The 15,786-nt window shown below is 38.4% G+C and overlaps 1 protein-coding gene and 1 pseudogene across 1 annotated transcript in view; both read left to right on the forward strand.

The window, feature by feature from the left end:
- LOC102815921 (methionine-R-sulfoxide reductase B3, mitochondrial-like) overlaps nucleotides 1–15,786 on the forward strand; it is a 194,164-nt gene that overhangs the window by 129,879 nt on the left and 48,499 nt on the right. The window lies entirely within an intron of this gene.
- LOC102813382 lies at nucleotides 13,808–14,058 on the forward strand (annotated as a pseudogene).

A 15,786-nucleotide genomic window follows, 5' to 3' on the forward strand; every position in this document is an offset into this window, starting at 1 on the left:
TCTTGACCACTATTTCCACGAGTGTTGACAGTTGATCCAAGAAGAATGAAGTCCTTGACGACTTCAATCTTTTCTCCATTATAAGAATGCTGTTTATTGGTCCAGTGGTGAGGATTTTTGTCTTCTTAACATTGAGATGTAATCCATATCGAAGGCTGTGCTCTGTGATCTTCATAAGTATATGTTTCAAGTCCTTTTCACTTTCAGCAAGCAAAGTTGTATCATCAGAATATCGCAGGTTGTTAATGAGTCTTCCTCCAATCCTGATGCCACGTTTTTCTTCATAGAACCCAGCATCTCGTATTATTTGCTCAGCATACAAATTAAACAACTACGGTGAAAGAACACAACCCTGTCGCACACCTTTCCCAATTTTAAAACATTCAGTGTTCCCATGCTCTTTTCGAACAACTGCTTCTTAGTCCAGGTACAAATTTCTCAGAAGTACAATTAAGTGTTCTGGAATACTCATAACTTCTCAATGTTGTCCATAGTTTGTCATGATCCACACAATCGAAAGCCTTTGTGTAGTCAATAAAGCATAGGTAAACATCCTTCTGGTATTCTCTGCTTTCAGCCAAGATCCATCGGACATCCGCAATGATATCTCTCATTCCATGGCCTCTTCTGAATCCAGCTTGAACCTCTACTTGGTATTTACCCACAAGAAATACGAACCATAATACGAGTAGGTATATGCACACCAATGTTCATAGCAGCACTATTTACAATAGCAAAAAGATGGAGACAGTCCAAGTGCCCATCAACTGAAGAATGGATAAACAAACTGTGGTACATACACACAATGGAATTCTATGCTACCTTGAAGAACAAAAAGGAAGCTGCAAGCCACCGCATAACATGATGAACCTTGAGAACATTATGCTGAATGAAATTAGCCAGTCACAAAGGGAGAAATATTGCATAGGACCATTGTAAAAGATTAAGAAAAAGAACCCACCCTAAAAGGGGGGGAAATATATATATAATTGCTGATCACCGAGATGTGTGGGATGAGGTGAGGGGAGGGAGGGAGGGGAAGATAGAGCACAAGATAGGGAATAACCACAGGATAACTTGGGTACTGAGGGGGCCAGGGGGCAATACACAAGAAGGGGCAGGGGAATGGAAGAACAAGGCTGATGGAAGAACAGTCAGGTAGGTTTGCATGGACTAAGTGGATCAGAGGTAAATGATGATGTATGCACAACCTTGGAACAACAGGCCTCCGGGATACAGGGATTGAGGCATGGTTTGAATGGGTAAAAGAGGGGAATAATGTTAAGATGTTTGGCTGTCTTTTCAATCTTAGTTTCCCTTGCCTACCATTATAAAATAGACACTTGAGGGGAAGAGAAAGGAATAGCTAGAAACATCACAGTAGAAAGCTTGTAAGTCCATTTTCAGCCTGTAACTGATTGGAATACCTTAAAGGGGGCTAGAAATTGCCCAGTGAAAGTGGCTTCCTGTGGAGCCTTTGCATTGCATAAGACCATAGGTGGAACCCTGCACCCCATCCAGAATCATCTGAGGTGGGAAATTTCCACTTGAAAGGACAAGTAGACCAGCCTGGAGCAGCTAGAAGAACATAAGATACTTTGTGAAAGAAAGACTGGCAGGAAAAATCCAAAACAATAATGGCAGTCTGATTGACTAATACAAGAACAAGCAAGCTGTTCACCCGGGAGCCATCAAAGCAAGTGGTCGGGTCCTCTCAGGACAAATCCTCTTCCAAGACTGAGACTCAAGGGGAATACATGAGCAGGCATGTGGTCTGGCTGATGATCACGTTGGTCATCGATAAGGGGAAGGGGGAAAAACAGCAATGAAGTTGGGAGCTAAGTCTGACCACATTCAGTAGACTCTTGTGAAACTAGGTTGAGACCTGGTTAGCCAGAGTATGGCAAGATCCGGGGACTCCTGGGTTCAGAGGCAGTGACATGCCATAGAAGACTAGAGAGGAAAGCAAAGTGTCCAGGTGATATGAAGTGAGGGGAGATGCACAAGAACACCTATACTTGCAGATAGTACCCATTTGACCGGGCTTCAATGGCTGGATGATCAGAACTGAACTAGAAGAAGAAAGAAGAGATTAAAAAAAGAGTAACCCGCTACAATTTGATGAGCTTTACCTATATTTATGGATGTAGTTGCTCAAAAAATGGAACAAATCTTTATAGCTCGGATCACTCCCACCCCACTGATACACAGGGTTGACAGGGATGGGCAACGTTGACATTGGCTACCCAAAATGGGGGAGGGGTGGCTACAAAGGCAAGAAGTGACTGGCTTATAAGCTTTCAAGAGGGAGACTAGTTCCAGATGGGGCGGAGGAAGGTAGAATCTCCACTGAATGATTTCCAACCTGTTGGGGCAAGGCTAATGAAAGGAGATGGGGATAAGACTTGTGCAGTACAATAGTGAATCATTGCTATCAGGACTGACTGTGATTGTCGGAAATGTAAAGGTAGATGTTTTGTAACAAAAGGAGGGTTGTGACTGATTTTGCAGTCCAGGAGCAGAGGTCCCTGGGACCAGCCGTCAAGTGAGAAGAGCAAAGTGCAGGACCCTACCCAGAGAAGCAGTGACACCAGAAATGGAGGCATAGATGATGATGTGGAGAGATGGAGCGGCTGGGGACACTGGACTCAAGGAGGGAGAGGGGCTATGTGCTGATGGCCGGGGGGCAGGCCTGTGGGGTGTACCCTTTGATTGTTTGATGATGCATGGAGGGGATTGTAATGAAACGAAATATGATAGGATGAATGTAAAACTGATGTTATCCCATGTAAACCTACATAATGCACAATAAAAACTTAAATATATACATATATGGTGCGAGTTGTGTACCATGGAGTTATAGCTACCCTGTATAGGGTTTCTGAGGCTGTAAGTCTTTATTGGAGCAGAAAGCCTCATTTTTCTCCCTCAAAGTGGCTGGTAGATTTGAACTGCTGACATTAAGGTTAGCATCTCAATTTGTAATCCACTGCACTACCAGGGCTCCTAGTTTTTAAATATATCATTAAAAATGCATGTTGAAAGGATGCTTTGCACAACAGATATATTAGATAAAAATGTGTCATTTCACAAATAATAATTTGGGTCCAAAATCCTAGATTATGCCAGCCAGAAAAATAGAATTTGGAAATAAATGATTGTAAGAAAATGTGTGATGTTTTCCTCAGCGTACAAGTTCCACGTCCTCTTCTGAATCCAGTTTGAGTTTCCAGTAGTTCTCTGTTGATGTACTGTCACAGCCATTTTTAAATTATCTTCTGCAAACTTTTGCTTGCATATGATATTCTTGATATTATCCGATGATTTCTGCATTCTGTTAGGTCATCTCTCTTAGCAATAGTTACAAATATGGATCTCTTTCAATTGGTTGGCCAGGTAGCTGTGATCTGTATTTCTTAGTATAGACAAGTGAACGCCTCCAGTGCTACATCTGTTTTTTGAAAGATTTCAGCATCATAGCAACATACATGTCCAAGACTCTACTGGCAGACAGGTGGTCACTGCTCTTGAGGTACATTGGCCAGGGACTGAGCCTGTGGTTGTTGTTAAGTGCCACGGAGTAGGTTCTGACTCATAGAGACACTCTATAGAGTTTCTGAAGAGCACCTGGTGAGCTTGAACCGCTGACCTTGCGGTTCAAACTGACCTCGCAGTCCAGTGCGTTAGTCCACAGTGACACACTAGGACACCAGCTCTCCCTAATTTAATTTGTTGCTAGGTACCATCGAGTTGGTACTGACTCATAATGACCCTGTGCACAACAGCAAAACACTGCTGGTCCTTTGCCAACTTCACAGTCATTGCTATATTTGACTCAGATATTTATCACTGCTGCCACTGTGCCTGTCCATCTATTGGGGGTCTTCCTCTTTTTCTCTGACTCTTTGTTTCACCAAACATGATATCCTTCTCCAGGGACTGGTCATTCCTGACAATATGTATCAAGTCTGAGAGACGAAGTCTGGCCATCCTGGCTTCCAGGGAGCATTCTGGCTGCACTTCTTCCAACACAGATTGGTTCATTCATTTGGCAGTCCATGATACTTTTTAATATTCTCCTGCAACAGCATAGCTTAAATGTAATAATTCTTTTACGGTCTTCAAACTGACATATTTGTTCTTCAACACTTTTAAAGAGATCTTGTGCAGCAGATTTGCCTAATGCAGTATGTATGATCAGGAGCCATACTTGACCTATACTCATGGAGGTAGTAGCTCAAAATGCCAACAAAGAGGGAAGGAATCTTCACATCAAGTATCAATGCTGTCCCTTCTGTATACAGGGTAGATAGGGACAGGCAGCTTAGACATTGGCTACCTAAATGGAGGAGTCCTGGTATGGCGCTGTGCGTTAATGCGCTAGACTGCAGAGCCATTTGAACTGCAAGGTTGGTGGTCCAAGCTCCTAGCTGCTCCTCAGAAACCCTATACAGGGTCGCTATGGGTCAGAACCGACTAGGTGGCACTCAACAACAACAACCTATAAGAAAGGGTGATAAAGGCTCAAAGTGACTGGCCTACAAGGTTTCAAGAGGGAGTTTAGTTTAAGAGTGTGTGAGGGAAGAATAGAGTCGTCACTGAATAGTTTTCATCTTGTCTAGATGGGTCTGGTAAAAAGAGATGGGGATAAAATAAGATTCTTATGATTCAATAGTGAATAATTGTTATCATGACTAATTGTAACTGTCACAATTGTAAAGGTAGAAGTTTTATTAAAAAAAAAAAAAATGGGAGAGTAGTTAATCTTACAGCCCAGAAACAGAGGACCCTAGGACCATCAAGGGAGGAGAAGGGCACAAGCGGAATGCGAGACCCTGTCCAGAGAAGCAGAGACATCAGAGATGGAGGCAGAGATGGGGACATGGAGAGAGAGAGCAGCTGACGACTGTAGATTCATGGAAACAGATGGACTGAGAGCTGGCGGCCAGGAGGCAGACTTGCAGAATATGTCGTTTGGTGGTTTAAATTACCATATATGCCTGAGTGTTATATATTAAAAAAAAAAAAAAAAGAGCTAAAATGTATATATAGAGAAAATACTGTTAACTGATGCTACATGGAAGGGATTATAACCATTGTAATGAAACAAAGCATATGATTTGTTGAATGTAAAACTGATTATCTGCCCTGTAAACTTTCATTCAATTCACAGTAAAAGCGTAAAAACAAACAAACAGTGATAGAATAAAAATCAAAATCTTTCAACAAATTGATGAAGCACTTGAGGTGTACTCACTCATCTATGCTAAGAAATTTAGAAGACAGCTACCTGATCATCTGACTGGAAGAGATCCATACTTGTGCCCATTCCAAAGAAAGGTGACCCAACGGAATGCAGAAACCATCAGACAATATCATTAATATCCCATGCAAGCAAAATTTTGGTAAAGATAATTAAAAAATGACGGCAGCCATACACTGACAGAGAACTGCCAGAGTTCAAGCTGGATTCAGAAGAGAATGTGAAACTAGGAATATCATTGCTGATATCAGATGAATCTTGGCTGAAAGCAGAGAATACCAGAAAGATATTTATCTATGCTTTATTGACTATGCAAAGGCTTTCAATTGTGTGAATCTTGACAAACTATGGACAACACTGCAGAAAATGAGTATTCTGAAACACTTAATTGTGCTTCTGAGGAAATTGTACATAGATCAGGAGGCAATTGTTCAAACAGAACAAGGGAACACTGAATAGTTTAATATTAGGAAAGGTGTGTGCCAGGGTTGTATTCCTCCACTATGCTTATCTAGTCTGTATGCTGAGCAGATAATCTGAGAAGGTGGATTATATGAAGAAAAACACTGCATTAGAATAGGAGAAAGATTCATTAACAACCTGCCATATGCAGATGATACAACCTTGCTTGCTGAAAGTAAAGAGGACTTTAAATACTTACTGATGAAGATCAAAGAACACAGTTTTCAATATGGGTTGCACATCAATGTAAAGAAAACAAAAATCCTCATCACTGGGCCAACAAGCAACATCATGATAAATGGAGAAAAGGTTGAAGTTGTCAAAAACTTCATTTTGTTTGGTCTCCTTCATAGAGGGTGAGAATTTTAACGCTGGTCCACTACTGTATCCTGATCCTCACAATAACCTTGTGAAATAATAAATGTGGAAATCAAGTTTTAAATATCTTGTTAGAAGTTTCAAAACAAATATATAGTAGAGTCAGGAGGTGATTCAGTCAGGGAGAGCCTTGTCTTGTGTCTGGGAAGCCAGTTGGAGATACTATCTACATAGAAAATAGGGAGGCTGCAAGTATTGATGGTGGCTGTGGAATGGAGACGAGCAGATGGAAGTTAGATACATATTCCATAGTATTTAATGATGAAGTCACGATGAGGTGCAACAGATGAGTTTTGGATATGGTAATTAAAAGAATGGAGATATTATCACCAGAGATGGCAAATATAAAATCTGTGATTTGCAATTTGAATCCAGTTACCCCTGTTAAAAAAAAGGGTTTTTAAAAAATCGTTGCTGCTTTTCAATCTTTCAGCCAATATAAAATCTATATTTAAAATGTTTTTAGACTATTTTGAATTTCCTCTTTAGTTTTCTCCTTGCCAGACTACCATCATTCTTGTTACTAATTTATTTAAATTATTTGTATAGGCCATGTTGTTAGCCCTTTTATTATACGTGTGATTGTCTTCTGAGTCTTTAGCATTTCCTCCACATATCCCTCTGAGTGTTAAATTCAGCTGTAATACTTCATCTTAGCACAAGCCTGAGCACTATTGACACAATATAGGGGAATGCATCAAATTGAAATACCTGTTTATTTGCAACAGTAGAGTGATGACTGCGGCTTAGGTTATTATGTTTCCTACTTTGGAAGATTTTGATAACATTTTGTGAATTGGGGAAATTGTGTCCCAGACATCATTCCTCCTCCTCTAGAAGGTAAAAAGCTTGTCATTCATTTCTGATAAGAAAGGAGTGTTTTTGAGGTGTCAGTAAGATAAAAGACGAGTCAGTGGCTCCAGGTCTGAGAGCCCTTGAAGTTTTAGTATATATAGTTGGGTTATTTTTTTTTTTTCTCCTAGGGAAAGAGTCCAGATATTTCATCAATTTTTCAACAATCCCTAGTAGGTAATTTACAATTTAAAATTACAGAAGAAACAGAGTATAGGTGAAATTAAATCACTTATTAGAGAGTTCACAATAACAAATGGCAAAGCTAGTATTTTAACCTGGTTGTATGGGTTTCTGTTTTTAAATTAAATTCTAAAATCTACGCACTGTCTAGTTAATATATTTGAAAAAGTTGAATAATCAAAAACTCTTCTATTTTAGGAAAATTTGTAAGACTGAATCCCTGTAGGAGTAAGAATTCAAAATCATGTGTCCCTGTAATTCCCAGGCATAGTCCTTCGGTTAGGAGTGCTGGGGTCCTAAGATTGAATTTAGAGAGTCTGTGAATTCGAATGGGAAAGAAGTCACGTTTATTTTCATCAGTAGTAGTTTGTTTTTCAATTGTTGTTGTTAATTGCCGTCGAGTCAATTCCGACCCATAGCGACCCAGTATAGGGTTTCTGAGAAGAAGCTGGTGAGCTTGAACCACTGACCTTGTAGTTCAAACGGCTTTCCAGTCTGGCACATTAACCCACAGCACCATACCAGGGCTAATTTTTCAATTAAGTATGTCTATATTAATGCACTGTGACTTTGTCACCAATAAAAATCAGAGATACTTTTAAATCATATAATTGTCACACAGTAACATTTATATTCATGACAGCAAAATTATGCAACTTCTTATTGTCACCATTAAATCTGATTAACATGTTAATAAAGAAAGAACAATTCGTACTAAGTCACAATTTATTTTCTTCAGTATTTTGATAACTTTATTTTAAGGGTATTGTTTTTTTCCTCTGTAATCCCATGTATTTTCTGTATATAGGATTCATGACTTTAAAAACATTATCTACTAAGGGTTTCAAAAGACTTCCAAAGGGTCCATGGAACAAAAAAAGTGAAGAGCCCCTGCTTTGCATGTTACATTATCCTTTTATCATTTCTAGAGGTTCTTACTTGTGCATGGAGCATGAGCCATGTAACTCAAGATTTAAGACTTCTGGTACTGTTTATTAGAAAGTAAATCTAGAAAAATCAATCATCTGGTACAATGTGAACTTCATAGCTTTAAAAAATGTTTATAGCTTATTTTATTTCTTTTCATCATTAGTCATATTCTGTCATAGACTGACTTTGCAACTCTCTGGATTGTTGGAGAGATGGTTTGCTGTAGTGTTTAAGAGCAAGAACTTTGGAGACAATCTTAGATTCACAGAACAAATTGACCACTTAATGTAGTAAACTTACCTTGTAACACATAACAAAGATGCATAGTAACGTCTAACCTACAGCCTTTTCACCTGTAAGGTGGCAGTCAGTAGGGCTGGCATAACCTTTCTAGGAGGGGTTTCAAAAGGTTCATGGAAAAAATGATCTTTTAGTTCTACTTTTCCATGAACCTTTTGAAGACCCTTATATAAGATAATATAAAGTACTTAGCCCAACATCTGACAAATAACAATAACAATGAAATTTATTGGAGATGATATTGAATATGGGTTATTAACCTCTGTTCCAGTTTCTGATATCTTGAACTAAATAGAATCTTGGCAAGAACTGATTGTGTAAAGCTTTTGCCCTGTAGACTGAGGAGCCAAAAGCCAATCTATCAGAGAGCATAATGATGAATTTGTTAATGTGATAGAGTATGAGAAAAGCTTGACTTAAATAGAATTATAAATGCCAGGAGTAAGTGTAATATAGCCGATCATACATGTAACTGGCCTTCTTGTTCCTAAAAAGGCTAAGAAGAAGCTAAATGTCTGACGTAAGTCCCTGTCCCTGAGAGGTATCCTAGAGATGGAAATTTCCTCGTATTCCCCAAGCAAGAGGAATAAATAGGAATTTAATACAAAATGCAGAAACAAGGGGAAATAATCCAATCTAAAATAAATAATAAGCATAAAGTAAAATGGAAGGAAGATAGGTAGGCCAATTAATATGCCAAATATGAGTGGATTGGATTGGTCCTTTAGTAAACATTCTCAGAGATTGGATTAAGATCTCGTGATTTGCTGTCTATAAAAAAAATAACACGTAAACTGAAAGAATAAAGAAAGCTTGACAAATAACACAATAGGGCAAAAATATGCAAATGCAAGTCCCAGAAAAACAAATTCAAGCATGGGCACTGTAGGAGAAGCACTGGACTGCCAACTCCAAGGTGTATGGTTCAAACCTACCAGCTGCTCCCCAGAAACCCTGTGGTTTCAGAACTGACTCAATAGCACTTAACAACAATAGCAACAAACATTAAGAGCTGTTTTACCTAGTAGTTAGAAACTCATTTAGAAAAACTTTTCTTAAATGAGTTACTGGAAATAATTTTCTGGGGGGAAATAAAAAAGATGCAGTATCTGTTGTGGGGGCGGTTATGGAGAAAAAAATGGAATTGTATTTGTTTTAGAAAACCATCTAGAAACTTCTGTTAAACACAAAAATACATTTACCATTTGGCCTAGTAATGTTGTTGCAAGAATCTATTCCATAGGAAGGAAAATCCCATGTGTGCAAGGAAGCTATTACAGTGTTTTATAAAGGGGCAAAAAATAATTGGAAACAAAATCCTTCCTGTCTTTTGGGGAATCGTTGTGCAGCCTTTGGATGGTGCAGATGGTTAGTGTGTTCCATTGCTAACTGGAAGCTAGGAGGTTCAAGCCCACCCAGAGACAACGGGTGGCTGGGTGATCTACTTCAAAAAAAGCAGTCATTGAAATCCCATTGAAGCACAATTTTACTCTGACACACATGAGTTGGAATAGACTTACTGTAGCTGATTTACTAGAAAATTTCCATTTATGAGTATACAGACATGATTTCAAATGGCTGTAAGTACATGGACAGAATATGTGGTAGACCCCTTATTAGGTTGTTAACATAGGTTTCTTACTCATAGGGGATAGAGAAAGGAACCAAGAAAAGTATTGCACTTAAAGTAGGTATAATATATTCATAGGTATGCTTTTATATATTGAAAGTTATGTATATATATCATGTTTAAAGAGCAACAGAGCTAAGCAAAACACATTTAAAAATATCTTGGAGATCAGAAACCAAGGGTAATCGGGAACTGAGGTGGCACTGTGGGTTAATGCACCAGACAGCAGAGCAGTTTGAACTACAAGGTTGGCGGTTCAAGCTCACCAGTTGCTATCGGAAGCTCTATGCAGGGTTGCTATGGGTCGGAACTGGTGGCATTTAACAACAACAACAAGAAAAAATATTTGTGTGGGAGAAACATTACAAATACAAATGCATTAAAGTAAGAACTATTAAAGATCAAAGAGTATTATACTGGCTTTTGGCTTATGCTTTAAGTCAAAGTAGATAATTTAAAAAAACCTTTTTATAACATTAGCCTTGGGTGAGTTTCCCCTAAGAGAGTTTTCCAATGTGGGAAAAGTAATTTAAATGAATTTTAATCTTAAATGCTTTAAGACCATAATTTTGGCCACTATTTAATAATTACACGGGGGAAATTGGTTTTGTTTTTACACTAAAAGGAGGTCAAATACCTAATGACTGTATACTGCTACAGTAATACGATAGTGCTTTATGTTTATGAATGCTGACCAAGGTTTCCAAAATTTTATGTTATACAAACTATAAAAGATCAGAGAAACTGCCTAAGTGCCCTTGACATATTGCCAAGAGATCTTTTCTTACTATAGTAATCCATGACATGTTAGATATTGTGGTGTGGCACTGTAGGATAAGCATTGGACCTCTAGGGTTCTTTGAACCGCAAGGTCAGCAGTTCAAACTCACTAGCCGTTGGAATCAACTCCATGACACTTACCAGCAGTGACATAGGAACAATAAATGCTTGAAAAGTGACTTTTGTCAAAAATACCTGAGTATATCTATATATTTATGTATGTGTGTATATAAATCCACTGCCATCAAATTGATTCCAATCATAGTGACCCTTTACAAGTGAGTAGGACTGTCCTTCGGGTTTCTGAGACTGTAAATCTTTACGGGAACAGACAGCCTCATCTTTCTCCCATACCTGAAGTATATTCAGTGATTTATTAGGATTTTTCCACAATTTGGGGTAATATTTTCTTCAGCCTTGATTTATTTCACTTATTCAACAAATATTTATTTAGTGCCTATTCAATGCTAGGTGCCATGCCTTGCACCTGTTAATTACATCTTTGTGGGTTAGAACTTAATATAACAGACAAAATAATTTGTACGTCCTAGAGTATACTGTGGCTGCACTTGGACCTTTTTGGAATTTCACCTACTTTTTTGTCATGGAGGTTCAATACCAAGTTAAAATATGTGTGCAGTTAAAAACAAAAACAAACACAAAACCACACAAAAACAACATCTGTGGTCATCAATTCAATTCCAGTTCACATGACCCCTGTGTTACAGAGTAGAACTTCTTCATAGGTTTCTATTGGCTGTCATCTTTATAAAATAGATCATCCTTTATTTCTTTCCATGGCATTGCTTGGTGGATTTGAACTGCCAACCATTACGTTAGTAGTTCAGCACTAACTGTTTACATCACCCAGGGACCTTATGTGTAGAATCCCATACTATTGTAGCCAGACTTACCCATCTAAAGTTCAACTCTTTTCAAGTGATGACATCTTATTTTTAATGCATTAGGTTATTAGGGGTCAGAAGTAAAACCACTGAAACTTTCAAATTACAAAGGCCACTTGTATCCTTTATAATTCTGAATTCTAATGGATTCTTATTTCATTTTCAGTCTGGACTATGTGTTGCTGAGAATAGATTTGTATTTCTTTGAATTTCCCATCTTACTATTTCTCATGGTATTTTTAAGGTCAGTTAAGCGCAGTAAATAATCTTCACTTAGCAAGCAACCCAAATCACCATCTGCCTGTCTGATGTAGCTAATAAATTCTAAGCAAACTCTCAACTCCTTGTGAAGCTTCCTAATGGATGCTTCATTGGACTGAAGAGCTTTTGGAAGTAAAATAAAATCATCATCTTAAGTTGAATGTTTTTGGATCAAGGTTACTAGGTCAACACTAAATTTAAAATTAGTTTGAGAGACATTTTTTAATGGCACTTAGACATTCTGGGGAAAGGTCAGGCTGTTCTATATGATGTTGCTCAGATCCTTTGCTGTAGCTGTAGGTCTAGAACTGACTTATGTGTAAGATATATTTTTGAAAACATTAACTGTGATTTAAAATAGCAAGAGACAGTGTTTGGGCCAGGGAAAATAAAGCCCCTCACCCCAGTTTTTTGTTGAAATAATCTGAGTTCAGTAATTTTATTGAACCTGAAAAAAAAAACTAATAGATATCTTCCATAGAGGGAAATAGAGAAGATTGCCTTTGTCAGTTCTTGCTTATGAGTATCTGAGATGTTTTTAAATTGCAAGAAAACTGTGGATGATATCTATACCAATTAGAGATTGTGTGTTTGGAACCATTTACAAATGCTGTGCAGGGCTCAAAGGAATTAGTAAAGCCTGCTGCAGTACAGCGACATTATTAATCTCCAAAGAGAATAGATACCAGATGTTCACACTGCCCAAAGGCCACCTCAGTGTTCTTGACAGTCTTTAGTCATTTTGTCCTTCAATAGACTCAAATGCCTGAAATGATTATGAGTGATAAGGCTATGTGGTTTCTACATCTGTAATTATTAATAATCACTTTGAAGAAATGTACTATTTTTGATAGGTAGGAAAAGTAACTTTATTATATTAAATTTGATATTTGGAAAGATTGCCTAAAGCAAAATACTAGAAATTCTTTGGGGTTTCTTTTTGTTGTTGTTGTTTTTTTCCATTTCTTCCACTGGCCCAATGCTATTTATAGCCAAACTAAGTTATTATCTTTTAATTAAGTTCAATTGTGTTGTTAAACAATGAAATATGCTATGACATTTTATTTATTCATTCAAAACATAGTTCCATGTGCTAAGCATTGAGGCTATAGTAGTAAACAAAGCGAATCATGCTCTTGTGGAGCTTAGTGAAAAGCACAGATATTAATTAAATACTTACCCAGATTATCTGTAGCGCCAAACTACTGTATGCAGAGAAAGTACTAAGTATTGTGAACAGGTTTGACAATGACACTTAACCTAGAGTTAAAGCTTTGTATTCATTCATTGACTTTTTTTTTAATTGAACACCTATTTTGTGTCAGGAAAAATAAATTGCTATGGTTGTTTAAAGCATTATGCTCATGATTTTCAGTTTGGTAAACAAAAAGACGTTAAGAACAACTGAAACACATAAATAAGATTTTAAAAACTGAAACCCAAAAAGATGCTAGCGATGAGAAGTCCTTGAGCCTCTCTTCCAACATAGCTGCTGTTCAATACCTTAAAGAACAGTTAAGCAATGCCTAACATATTTTTTTTTTAGCATGTCTAAGGAGCTCTGGTAGCATAGTGGTTTACGAGTCAGGTTGCCAACCTCGAGGTCAGCAGTTCGAAACTACCAGCGGTTCCGCGGGAGAAAGGTGAGGCATTCTCCTCCTGTAAAGATTTACAGCCTCGAAAACCCTGTGCAAGGTCACTGTGAGTCGGAACCAACTCCACGGTACTTAACAACAACAAGAAACAAGTATCATAGCATTCACTTCACTGCAAAAATATCATTGGAGCTGCTTCCATTCATGGGATGTCTTTGGATTGAGGTGGGGTGGGAGTGAGTACATGAAGATGCTTAAATCCAAGGTCATGGTAAAGCATCTGAAGTTGATTGCCAGGACTATAGTGGTAAAGGAGGGAACATGAAATGGGCGAATGGGACCCTCAGCAGAACCTTCACCATGGATGGGCTCATTGAGGATATCAAGCTAAGATGGTGCTATGAGAACTCATGCTGCAGGTAACAGCAGGAACCCTAGGGAAACTGCTGGAGGATCTGCAACATGGAAATGAGTAGAAAGAGCAACTTCTTGAGGCAGAAGAATCAGGCTGATCTGTGACAGGTCTGCTGGGGTAGTTTGTGTCTCTACCTCTTTTCTTTCTCGAACCCATTTTCTCTTACCTTTGTCTACAGTAAACTCAATCACATATATGCAAGAAGACATGCATATACATTAGCCATCAATAGACACTCTCTTTTATTAAGTGAAAAAGTAAAAAACCAAGGCAAAAGTAGTCTAGGAACAGTAAGAAAATAACATGTACTAGAATGTATCTTCTATTTCTTACCCAAGGTGTATGAACTCTGAAGCAATATCTTATTATTGGAAAAGCATTTATTACTCTTTATTCAACTAACCACCCCACAACACACCCATCCTTAACTAAAGAGGAAGCATGTCCCTGGAATAAATTATGCTTCTGAAACATCCATTTTAAACTTTTCACTGGACAAGCTAAAGCTTAATATTGTAACTTTAAAAACCTTTTAGAAAATAGAGGAAAGGTAAAATGGGAGCTAATCCAATGATCTAACACAAACATCACCACGTTCTCCCCCTATCAACCTATTTCACCTCCTTACGCTGCCAGCCTTTGTTCACTCTACACTTCACATATGCTTTTCAATGTAACACAGTTTGGCTGCGAAACACTGAAGATCACTGAAACAACTCTTCTTAAACTCTCCCAAACCCCCTGGTTATTGAATTTAGCAGTCTCCTGTCAGGTCTTATTTGACTTGTCCTCTCTGTAGATTATATCACTGCTGTCTACCTTTCAAGGAGTCCTTGTGATGTAGTTAGTGGCTTACATGTTGGGCTGTAAATCACAAAATCTGCAGTTTGAATCTACTAACCGTTCTGCAGGAAAAAGAGGGGGCTTTCTGCTCCTATAAAGATTTATAGCCTTGGAAACCCTCCTATCTTAAATCTTCTCTCTCTGATCTATTCTGCCTTGGTTTCCAACACTATTTCCTACCTCTGGAAGTATTCTCTTTAATGTTTCCTTCATTCATTCTTACTCATCTGTTCACCTTCTAATTACCTGCCCAGTTTTACTCTCCTGTTATATTCTTCTTCTCCATAGGATCATTCATAACATTGCTATATTTTATGCTCTAACAAGTTTCACTTCTGTATTTTTTGTGCAGACCTCACTCCTGAGCCCATGTGTCCCTCTGCCTTCTACATGTTGTTAGGTGCCATTGAGTCGGTACTGGCTCATAGTGACCCTATGCACAGCAGAAAAAAACACTGCCTGAACCTGGGCCAACCTCACCATTGTTGCCATGCTTGAGTCCATTGATGCTGCCACTTGGCCAATCCATCTCACTGGGGGTCTTCCTCTCTTTCTCTGACCCTCCACCTTACCAAACATGAGATCCTTCTCTAGCGACCAGGTCCTCCTGACAATATGTCCAAAGTATGAGAGATGAAGTTTGGCCATCCTGGCCTCCAAGGAGCACTCTGGCTACACTTCTCCCACCATAGATCTGTTGGTACTTTTGGCAGCCCATGGCACTTTCAGTATTCTTATCCAACACCATAACTGAAATGCATCAATTCTTCTATGATCTTCCTTAATCACTGTCCAGCTTTCGCATGCATATGAGGTTATTGAAAATACCATGGCTTGGGCCAGGTGCACTTTAGTCCTCAAGCTGATATCTTTGCTCTTCAACACTTTAAAAAGGTCTTGTGCAGCAGGTTTGCCTAATGCATTACATCGTTTGATGTCTTGATTGCTGCTTCCATGAGTGTTGATAGTTGATCCAAGAAGAATGAAGT

The sequence above is a fragment of the Chrysochloris asiatica genome, unplaced genomic scaffold (genome assembly GCF_000296735.1).
Source record: "Chrysochloris asiatica unplaced genomic scaffold, ChrAsi1.0 scaffold00033, whole genome shotgun sequence".
Lineage (NCBI taxonomy): Eukaryota > Metazoa > Chordata > Mammalia > Afrosoricida > Chrysochloridae > Chrysochloris > Chrysochloris asiatica.